We start from the raw sequence: 12,617 nt of genomic DNA on the forward strand, positions 1-12,617 counted from the left end.
TCAAAATGCAATATTCAAATTAAAATTCAATTCTGAGTAGACACGCTTTACTTTTCATCCTCATTCATATAAGCTGAGGGATTTATTTTTACTGTCTAAGTAGAAAAGTGCTAGTACAGATAACAAAAATTGGAAAAAATATTTAAATTTTATTGCCTACTGTTATTATTTAGCACCTTTGACATAAGTAAAAAAAAATTGTTGAAATACATTAAGCATTAGGACATATAGATATTTTACCAATGGTCTAGAAGAAATGAAATCATCATACATACACACATACCACATTCCTTTTAATTTAAACTGTTAATGAATATTACTGAAAAATCAAATTTCCTCATCTTTACAAGGAAAACTAAGACAATTTAAGACTTGTTTGCAAAAATGTATGAATATCGAATTAATCGTTATTATGTTTTTCAACAACTGAAAAATCACTCATATAAATTAAAATTCAATGATACATTATAGTCTATTTTCATTACTATGATTTTTCTAATTTTTTAAATCATAATTCTTCTAACGTTTCCAAATTTAAAAAAATAGCTCTCAAATTATTTTAGTTTTTGGCTGGTTTGCATAAGAGGATTTTAAAAATAAGTAATATTCATTACTGGTATAATTTGAAAAAGGGATGTGGTGTATGTAGGGGGTGAGATAATGATTTAGTGTCTCATAGATAAATAACCCAATATACCCTTGTGCTTAGTGAAATTCACTATTTTTTTAGTATGCATATCACAAAGGGAAATCCTATTATAATAACATCCCCTAGTAAAACATTTTCAAACACATTTAATAATATCTTTAAAAATAAAGGTACTTCCCCTGGGCTTTGTTTTCTTCCTTCATCAGACCTAAGCAATGCCTAATTTTCTGTGTACAAGGAAGTGCAGTCATTTCAGATTTCAACATGAAGTATATAGTGACTTCATCAGCTATTACAAAAGATAGTATATGTATATATACATTGCCATGTTGGATTCACATGCAAATCCTGATCAAAATCTCTTTCAGGTTTCTATAGTTTCAGTGAAGTATTATTTTACTAGTCAGCATAAAGTGAGAAAAAAATAGAATTATTTGAAAAAAACACCCACATTTCCAATGAAAAAGAAGCTGTGTAGGTGGAATGTATTTTCATTATATTTTCAAGCAGAGATTGAGTTCTAAATGTTGTTTTAATCCAAAAGCAAGATCTCTTAATAAAACATGAAGAATCTTTAGGCAGACATTGAAATGATAATGATGGTGATGACGATGATGATGATGATGATGATGATGATGATGATGATGATGATGATAGTGATAATTTCAACAAATGCACAATCACATCCATCACCTGATAAGTATGAGAATTGGATGTAAATGCTAATATTATCTACTGAAAAATGAAACTTATCTTCCTTTCTTGCCATATAATTATTTGCTTCTATAAATCAAGACAATATCTATTGGAAAAGGGTGGGGGGAAGATGATGCCATTTTACTTGATATGAGAAACTAAGCTTTTTCATGTCATGTTAGATTGTGCTGCCTGCTTTTTACAAGCACTGGTATATTTCTCAAATTCTTTTAAACTGCCATGGTTGTTGTCTTTCAATACTTGTCCTATTTCATATATAGATCTTTTTGGGTTTTTAGCTAAACACGGGCAGATGAGTAGGTATTTTATCTCTGGATATGTATATACACACTTGGATTGTTTCAGCTAAATTAAGCTGACTCATTCCTTTGAAGAATCCACCTCCTTATCTGATTTAGCTTTCTACTTACATATAGAAATCTAACTTGACCTTAAATGACATTGGCTGCAAAGGTTTCATGCTGTCATATTGGTAGAAGATTATACTTCTTTGCAGTTTTCTATCCCATTGTCTTATATCAGCCTCAAACAATTAAATTGTCCACTTCCTCTAAACATGCCACCCGGAAGCTTTCTTTTTCTAATTATGTAGTTACAAGCAGTATGTAGTTTCACTATTGTTAGGTTTTTAACAAGTCAGCAATTTAGTTGAGAAAACTTTTGAGTGCTGGTATGATGTTCAGGTGGGAGCCTGATTTGCTATTTTTTTTAATAGTATTAATCTTGATTACCATGTGAGCCATAAAAGAAACAACACCCAGACTTTAAGTTTAGTGCAGTATATATACTCCTCCTCCCTCAGAACTTTATTAATAAAATATTCCCCAAATTGCCCATCCACTGATCACAGTTACCTTACCCTCCTAAGGCATCTTAAGCAATGAATGTTAGGACTGCCAAAAGCTACTTTGGGACAATAAGTTTTTCTTGGCCAGTTGAAGAATTAGGTTTAGATTTTAAAATTTCTCAATTTAATATGTTCAATGAGATGATTGCCAATTTGCAGATTGTGTGAAAGAAAGTACAGTGGGAAAAAAAAAGATGATAATGGGGAAAAACACATAAACCTAGTTGTTATAATTTTTATGATTAATTAGATAACTCTTCACCATTCCAATCATAATTTACTCCAAACATAATCTGAGAGGGGCACTTCCAAAACCAAGACAAAGTTTGGCATATGAATCTATAATACTAACTTAATAGTCAAAGAGTAACCTCTCTAACTAATCGTATTTATTCTGGTTTAGAGACCTTGTGGTTATAATACTTTGTTGAGAGAAGAAGGTTACAAATGTATATGCAAATCTCTTTTTCTTGAATGCTGGCTTCAATTAAATGTGACAGGCACATATCTTCACTGAATTTTTAATCACCACATGGAGAACTGCAGTGCACTTGTGCATCTGTTAGTTTCAGACACCCCCAATCACTAGTCTCGCTAATAGAATTTGCTTTTATCAGTGTCTGCATCAATAAAAGGGCAAGTGCAGTTTATGTCTAAGCTGGGGAATAAGTGAGCTTTATATCCTCTCTGTAGTCAGATTGCACAGCTTTTCAAAATGTCTATTTTAGTATTAAACTTTTGAAGTCAGACAAGTGAGGATACATTTGGCATGCATATTATGGCCTCCTGGAAACCCAGGAAAATCAACTGTTTCAAATGTAAATACCAAACACCTGGTGTAGTGTTTGGGCTGCAGTTTATTAGAAAACCAAATGGCATATAAATATAAATGTTCTTTAATACTTTGGTTGGGAAGTGAGAATACACACACACACACACACACACACACACACACACACACACACACACATCACCACCACCACCACCACCACCACCACCACCACCACCACCACTACCACTATCACCATCAACAACTTGCCTATACTATAGCTGCATATAGTGTATTAATTCTATCACATTATATTAGTAATTAGTGTATATTGTTATATATTTGTTATATAATATACTAAGTAATGCATCAATTAATATTATAAAACTAATATACTACTGCCTTAACTAGCATATGCACACAAAGGCTTAAACATATATGTGCATATAATTTTCTAAGACTATACAAATCATAAAGGAAAGACTAAAATCTAAATCATCTAGAACTTCTCATCTTTAAACCATAACTATATAGTGTAAAAGTCACTACCATCCTTAACTGAATAGTCTGTATTTGCACATGTTGTAGGAACTAGAATTTTTTTTTAAATGTGTCAAGCTAAATTAAATTCTAGAATATCAATTTCAGAAAAAAATAGAATCTAAGATTTCAAGGGGAAAAAGTCCTAAAGTATTTCTTTTACACCTCCTATTTACAAGGCACTGAAGTACTTAATAATGATCCTTAGCACCATTGCAGGACTCCTCCATGAAGGATTATAACCAAACTTAATTTCATTTTGATAGGGACAAAAATAAAACAAAAACTTCAAATGTGTGTATTGATTTTAGATTAGCCTAAGGAAGAATGCTATATCATATTGAGGCTTGCAACTCATTAGAAAGGGTTAGAAAGATTGTGGACTGGTCCTTTGTGGATATCTTTTAAAAACAGATAGACTTTCAGTTGCCTTTGGAGGAATAAATTTAAGTCTATTTACAAAAGGAAGGTGCAAACCCACAATTTAGGATGTAAAGGGAGTCACCATGATTGGCATTTATCAGCTTCTAGTCAAGTGCTATGGCATAAGTCCTAGAAACTACCAAATAATTAGAAGAGCCAGAAGAGTTGAATAGCAAAGGGTCATTGCAAAGGGTAATCTAAAAGGATGGGGTTTTTTGGGGGGATGGTGGCTAAATTTTAATTCAAAGGCTTTAGTATCTGTGAAGTAAGAGGAAGAGATTGAAATAAACACATCATAATAACTTTAAGTACTAAACCATAAAGTTTAGTGAGTACTAAACCATAAGGCATGTGTCCATCCTCAAACTGTGTATTGGTATATTCCTGCCACAATAACTCTCTTACGACAAAACTCTACCGTTTTGCTCTGAGGCAGTGTCTGAAGTTCCCACTGGGTTACTAGGTGGCACAGTAACTGGAGTGCCAGGCTTAGTCAGGAAGATCGGAGTTTAAATACAGTCTTCAGACACTAACTGCATGACCCTGGGCAAGTCATTTAAAAACCTTTTTTTTTTTTTTTTGCCTCAGTTCTTCATTTATAAAAAGAGCTGAAGAAGAAAATGGCAAACCATTCCAGTATCCTTGCCAAAAAATTAGGAAATGGGATCCTGAAGAGTCTGACATAATTGAAAAGTGATTAAAAATTAAAAAGGAGGTTCCCAACAAGGAGGAGAAGCAAGGAAAATCTGCAATAAATCCAATAAACACATCAGGAATTTACTGCTTAAGGAAGAATATAAGAAAGTAATCAAAGGAAACATATACTGAACCCTGAAAGATTGTAAAATATAATACTAGTAAAATTATTTCTGTTATAACAATTAAATTGATAAAGGTATACAACATAATACCACTACTTCTAATAAATATAATAATGAAAAAAATAATAACTAACATCTGAATAGCACCTAATTTGTGTAAGGAACTACATCAAGCACTTCACAAATATTAGATCATTTGAATCTCCAATCAACTCCAAGAGGTAGATGTTTTTATTAACCTCATTATATAGATGAGGAAATAGGAATAAACAGTGGTTAGGTGACTTGGCCCAGGTCACACCACTAAAAAGTGTCTAAGGCTGTATTTAAACTGTCTTCCTCTATCCAGAACAAGTAATTAATTCCATGTATTACCTAGCTGTTTTTATGCAAGTGTATACCCTCTACCAATAAAGACTCCAGATTTTCTGCACAGTTGAGGATAGCTGACCATATCACTGAGTTGCAATAACTAATGAACATGTGATTAGTCTCTTTGAGCATAGCTAAATCAGTCTTTGAACAGAAACAGCAGAGACAGTATTTCACTAGTGTGATACAAGATTGTATTTCTCCACCTGGTGAAACTTGTTGAAGTGTAAGCTCTGCCTGGATTACCTCCATGTTTTAATTAAATATTAAAGGAAAGCTTCAGTGGAGGCATGAAAAGGTAATTGTTTTTAAAGCATAAGATACATAAGAACTTGCATAAATCGAATCTCTACTTCCCTACACAATGAAACTTGTTAAATTTACTCCATTTAAAGAAGTCTAGCTTAATTTTTTATGTCTTCATATAATATTAGTAGAATCTTGAATCAAACATGTCAACCTTTAGAAAAGTAGGCCATTTATACCTGTTGTGAACTTTCTGTAATTATGCTGCCTCTTGTCTCACAGTTTAAAATAATAATATAAAAAGATGACCATGATCAACCAATTATGAAAATTACGTATATATGAAAAGGTTCTGTTGTGATATAATGAAATGTTTATTGTAAGATTGACATTTGATAACAAGTACAATTATTATTTTATTTCATAATACTTAGGAATGCAATAATCACTTAAGTTACTACAATTAGTATTGTTTTTGCCCAAACACATCAATTATTTCTAAAGATTTTGATGGAAATACAAGGAAAATGAGAATTGGGTAGATCAGATAGCAACTCTCAGGCTGCTTGGAAGATGACTTTACACAATGCCTGGCACATAGTGAATATTTAATAACTGCTTGTCAATTTGACAGGATGCATAACAAAGGGCTATCTAAGGTTCTAGAAAATAAGAGAATACTTCCATATTTAAAAGACATATATGGGAAGTTACTGTTCATAATAGTCTACACTGAAATGAACTGGGGCTTTGGCTACCTTAAATAAATATTGGTAGAAAAAAAAGCATTGTAGGGGGCAGAGCCAAGATAGTAGAGATAAACCAGAAACTTGTATGAGCATTCCCCAATTTTTCACAGAAATAATGCTAAACAATGTTAAAACAAGACTCTAAAAGAATTCTGGAGCAAAAATAAAGTAAAACAATTTTTTTTAACCCAAGATAACTTAGAAGGACTTCAGGAAAAGTCTTATTTGAGTAAAAGGGGAATGAAGCCCATATTGGATGATGTCTGGACAAGCCAGTAGGAGACTTTTAGCCACAAGACAAGTCAACAGCTGAAGCCCCAAGATTCTAGCTCAGTAGGCCAGTGGCATAGCATATCAGCTGTGGGGCTTCCAGCCCCAGCACAGCAGGCAAACTGCCAGCCTTAGAACTCCAGGGCACAAGAGGCAGAACTGGTACAGACTGACCTAGTGCAATGGGTAAACATCCAACCCCAAATGCCCTGGGGTGGAAAGGTATTGACCAGCCCCCTGACCCCAGTATAAGGAACTTGGAACAGTGCCCCCTGCACCATTACAGCAGAGCTCAACTTTTAAAAATGAGTAAAACAAATAAACAAACAAAAAAAGAGCCCTGACCAAAGAAAGATACTATGTCAACAGGGAAGATCCAAACACAAAGTCAAAAGAGGATGACAATGTCAACATCCCTACATGCCATGGGCATTCAATGAAGACTCAAAAGGGAATATGACTTGATCTCAACCCAAAAAATCATCTTGGAAGAGTTCGGAAAAGATTGTAAAAATGAAGTAAGAGAGGTAAAAGAAAAACTGGAAAAAGAAATAAGACTTAGGTAAGAGAATTATGAAAATAAGAGTAAAAAACTTGGAAAAGGAAGGACAAAAATTTGCTGAAAAAAACAACTCCTTAAAAAAAATTGACCAAACTGGAAAAAAATAAATTCACTGAAGAAAGCAATTCCTTTAAAAGTAGAAATGGTCAAATGGAAAAGGAGGTACAAAAATTTACTGAAGAAAATAATTACTTTAAAAATTACAATAGGGCAAATGACTGCTAATGACTTTGTGAGACATCAAGAATGAAATGAAATCAAAAGTATGAAAAAAAGAAAAAAAAGGTAATACACCTAATTGGAATAACTACTCACATGGAAAATATACCTATGAGAGATAATTTAAGAATTATTGGTCTACCTAAATGTGACAGTCGAAAAAGAGCATGACCAGTGTTTTTGTTTTTTTGTTTTTTTTTTAAAGAAAACATCAAGGAAAATTTCCATGATATCCTAGGACCAGAGGGTGAGATAATCAACTAAAGTATCCACGGATCTCTTCCTGAGAGAGATTCCCCAAAGAAAATTCCAAAGAACAATGTAGTCAAATTCAAGAACTATCACGTCAAGCACAAAATTCTGCAATGCAGCCAGAAACAATTCAAACATAAAGGAACTACAATCGGGATTACACAGGATTTAGTAGCTTCTACATGAAAGGATCAGAGGGCTTGGAATGTATTATTTCAGAATACAACCGAGAATTACTTACCTGGTGGAATTAAACATAATCCTTCAATGGGGAAAAAACAAGGAAATTCATGGAAATAGGGGACTTTCAAAATTTCCTGATGAAAAGACCAGAGCTGAATAGAAAATCTGATCTTCAAACACAAGACTCAAAAATCAAAAGTTAAACAGAAAAAAAAATGCAGTATTCCACAAGATTAAACTGTGTATATCCCTACATGGGAAAATGATAGTTGTAACTGTTGATAATTGTATCTCTTTTGGGTAGTTAGAAGTATACTTAGATAAAGGGTGTGGGTATAAGATGAATTTAATGTGATGTTAAAAATAACTAAAGGATGAGAAATGATTATATTAGGAAAAAGTGAATGGGGCAAGCAGAATGGTGTAAATTATATTACACTAAGAGGCATGAAAGATCCATTATAGTATATATTAAGAAGAGAGGAAATTGGCATTAGTTGAACATTATTCTCATTGGGTTTGGCTCAAAGATGGATTAATATACATATTCAGTTGTGTAGAGAAATCTATATTACCCTATAAGGAAGTAGGAGAGGAATGGAGAAACAAAAGGGAACAGGGTGACTGACAGAAGGGAGTGCAGAAGTAGGAGGGGAAAAAGGTAAACAAAAGGGAGGGTGATGAAGAGAAAGGAGGGGAGATTAAGGGAGGTAGTGGTCAGAATGAAAACACTGATGAGAAGACACATAGTAAAAGGAAAGGAAAAATTTTTAGAAAGGGGAAAATAGGATGGAGGGAAATAAACAATTAGAAATCATAACTATGGATGTGACTGGTATGAACTCTCCCATAAAACAGAAGAGAATAGCAGAGTGGATTAAAAAGTAGACTCCTAAAATATGTTCTTTACACTTATAGAATGAAGTCAAATGATTGGAGCAAATATATATCATGCTTTAGCTGAGTGGAAAAAGTTGGAGTAGCAATCCTGATATGAAAAAAAGAAAAAAAGAGATCTAATTTAAGGAGACAGGGAAGGAAATCAGATCTTGCTAAAATGTGATCTGGATACAGTGCCTAGATATTCGACAGGATATCAGATATCAGAAAACAAAATAATGTTAATAGTAAACATACAATCACAGAGTTGTACAGCATCCAAATTTGTAGAGGATTAGTTAAATGAGTTACTGGAAGAAATAGATAACAAAATTATAATAGTGGTGGACCTCAAACACACCAACTAACAACTAGATATATCTACATACAAAATACACTAGAAAGAAGTTAAGGAAGTAAATAGAATTTTAGAAAATTTAGATTGAGACACATCAGAAAAAATTTAATAGGGACTGAAATGAATAAAATTTTTCTCAGTGACACATGGCACCTACAAGAAAACTAACTACACTTTTGGGAATAAAAATCTTCACAATCAAATGCAAAAATACATTACTATTAAATGAACCATTTTCAAATCATGATGCGCTAAAAATGGTATGTAAAAAAAAGACCATGGAAAAATAGCATAAAAATTAATTAGAAACAAAACTAAAACTAAGGCATATTTCAAATAACACATCATGGGAACAAACAACATTTTATCAAAAAGAATAACAATAATGTGACAATATGACAAAATTTATGGGTGCAGCCAAAGCACTCCTTCGGGGGAATTTTATATTTCTAAATGAAGAAAACAGAGAAAGAATAGATCAGCGAATTGGATATGCAATTAAAAAATGAGAAAAAAAAACAAATTGAATGTCTCCAATTAAATACTGAATTAGAAATTTTAAAAATGAAATGACAGATTAATAAAATTGAAAGTAAGACAATTATTGAAATAATAAACCAAACTAAGAACTGACTTCATGAACAATCCAATAAAATAGATAAGTCATTGGTTAATTTTGTTTTAAAAAAATCAAATTACAGTATCAAAAATGAAAAAGGTTGAATTCACAACTAATGAAGAGAAAATTAAAGCAATAATTAGGAGTTATTTTGGCCAAGTATATGCCAATTAATTTGACAATCTAAGTGAAATGAATGGAAATTTACAAAACATAAAAAATGTTAAGATTAACAGAAGAGGAAATAAAATATTTAAGTAACCACATTTTAGAAAAAGTTTTAAAAGTCATCCATGAACTCTCTAAGAAAAAAATCTTCAGGACCAAATGGATTCAGAAGTTAACCCTATGAAACATTTTTTAAAAGCAGCAATTAATTCCAACACTATATAATCTTTTTCGAAAAATAGATGTAGTCCTACCAAATTCCTTTTGTGACGCAAATATATTCCTGAAACTTTAACCAGAAAGAATCTAAACAGAGAAAGAAAATTATTGACCAAATTCCCTAATGAATATTATTGCCAAAATTTTAAATAAAACATTAACAAACAAATTATAGCAACTTATAATGAGGATAATGAAATATGACCAAGTGGGATTTATTCCAGGGAAAGGAGTGGTTTCAGTATTTAAAAAAATCATTTGCATAATTTAATGTATCAATAATAAAGCCAACACAAATCATGTGATTATCTCAATAGATACATAAATGGCCTTTGACAAAATATAGCACCTCAAAACATTAGGGTGCATAGCAATAAGTTCAGTTTTCCTTTAAATGATAAATAGTATCTACCTCATATAGTAGGCAAGTATTGTATGTGAAAGGGTTAAGCTAGCAGCCTCCACAATAAGAATAGCAGTGAAACTATGATAGCCATTATCACCACTGTTATTCAATATTGTAGTAGAAATGTTAATTTTAGCAAGAAGAGAAGAAAAGTAAATTTAAGGAAATAGAAAAGGCAAAGAGGAAACCAAACAATCACTTTATGCAGATGATATGCTTAGAGAGTTCTAGAGAATCAACCAAAAAATTGCTTGTAACAATTAAGAACGTCAGCAAAATTTCAAGATATAAAATAAACCCACAGAAATCATTAGTGTTTCTACATATTAATAGCAAAGCTCAGAAAGAAGAGAGAGAAAGGGAAATTCTATTTAAAATAACTGCAGACAGCATAACATATTTGGAAGTCTCTTTGCCCATACAAAGCCAGGAACTTATGAATCCAATTATAATACACTTTTCACACAAATAAAGTCAGATCTAAACATTTAGGAAAATGTCAATTGCTCATGGGTAGGTTAATATGATAAAAATGAAAGTTCTACCTAAATGCATTTACTTATTCAGTGGTATCACTGAAGTACCAAACTACACATCAAACTACCAAAGTATACTTAATAGACCCAGGAAAAATACTAATATTCATAAGGAAGAAAAAAAGATCAAGAATATCAAGAATTAATGGAAAAAATGAAAAGGAAAGTGGCCTAATCATCCCAGATCAAAAGCTGTATAATAAACAGTAATCATTGAAACTAGTTAGTGTTGGCTAAGAAATAGAGTGGTGGATCTGTAGTATAGGTTAGGTACACAATACACAGTAGTCAATAATTATACACATCTACAGTTTGTTAAAATAAAAAACTCCAGTTTTTAGGATAATAACTCACCATTTGATAAAAACTGTTTTGGGAAAACTTGAAAGTAGTATGACAGAAACTAGACATAGACCAACATCCCACACTATATACCAAGACCAGGTCAAAATGGATGAAGAGTTTAGACATAAATTATGACAGCATAGACAATGGGAGAGCAAAGAATAATTTACCTGTTAGATTTATGGATGTGTGATCAAACAAAAGAAAGAAAACGCTATGAAATGCAAAATTGACAAGATTGATTACATTAAATTTCAAGTTTTTACACAAGAAAAACCAACACAATGAAGATTAGAGGAAAAATAGAAAGCCAGGAAAAAATTTTTACAGTAAGTGTTTCTGCTAAAGGCATCATTTCTGATAGATAGATAGATAGATAGATAGATAGATAGATAGATAGATAGATAGATAGATAGATAGATAGATAGATAGATAGACAGACAGACAGACAGACAGACAGACAGATAGATAGATAGATAGATAGATAGATAGATAGATAGATAGATAGATAGATAGATAGATAGATAGATAGATAGAGATACATAACTGACAAACTTATCAGAATACAAGTCATTCCCTAACTGATATATTGCCAAAGGATATGAACAAGCAGTTTTCACATGAAAAGATTAAAACTATGAAGATGATGCTCTCTGATTAGAAAAATGGAAATTAAAACAACTCTGATGTAACCTCTCACATATGACAGAAAAGGATAATGATAAACACTAGAAAAGATGTGGGAAAATTGGGGCACTAATGCACTGCTGGTGGAATTTTGAATTGATGCAACCATTTGGAGACCAGTTTGGAACTATGCCCAAATTCTCTGCATACCCTTTGATCCAGCAATACTACTTATATACTAGATCTGCATCCCAAAGAGATCATACAAAAGGGGAAAGGACTCACATGTACAAAAACATTTGTAACCCACCTTTGTGTGGTGGCAAAGAATTGGAAACTAAGAGAATGTCTTTGAGAAGTAACTGAAATAGTTGTGGTATTTGGATGTAATGAAATACTATAATGCTAAAAGAAATGATGAGCAGGTAGATCTCAGAAAACAAAAAAAACTGGAAAGACTCCCATGAACTGATGCTGAGTGAAGTGAAAAAAAACTAAAACATTCTACGCAATAGCAACTATGTATGATGATCATCTCCAACTGACTTACCTCTTCTCAGCAATGCAATGTTCCAAGACAATTCCAAGAGATTCATGATGCAATATATGATTCACATCAAGAGAAAAAAAAGCTAGGTAAAAATAGCAAAGCATACTATTTTCTCTTTGTGTGCATGTATCTTTTTCCTTTTGTTTTGTTCTTCTTTTCACAACATATTTAATGTGGAAATAAGTTACAAGATTGTCCATATGTAACCTATATCAAATTGCTGATATAAGGGACAAAATTTTTGAAACTTAAAATCTTATAAAAATGAATGTTTAAAACTATCTTTGCTGA

General features: G+C 32.1%; 1 pseudogene; it reads right to left on the reverse strand.

Moving 5' to 3' along the window:
* LOC140512108 (eukaryotic translation initiation factor 1 pseudogene) overlaps nt 1-12,372 on the reverse strand; it is a 29,435-nt pseudogene extending 17,063 nt beyond the window's left edge.
* Nucleotides 12,373-12,617: the final 245 nt, after the last annotated feature.

Source organism: Notamacropus eugenii, chromosome 6, assembly GCF_028372415.1.
Source record: "Notamacropus eugenii isolate mMacEug1 chromosome 6, mMacEug1.pri_v2, whole genome shotgun sequence".
Lineage (NCBI taxonomy): Eukaryota > Metazoa > Chordata > Mammalia > Diprotodontia > Macropodidae > Notamacropus > Notamacropus eugenii.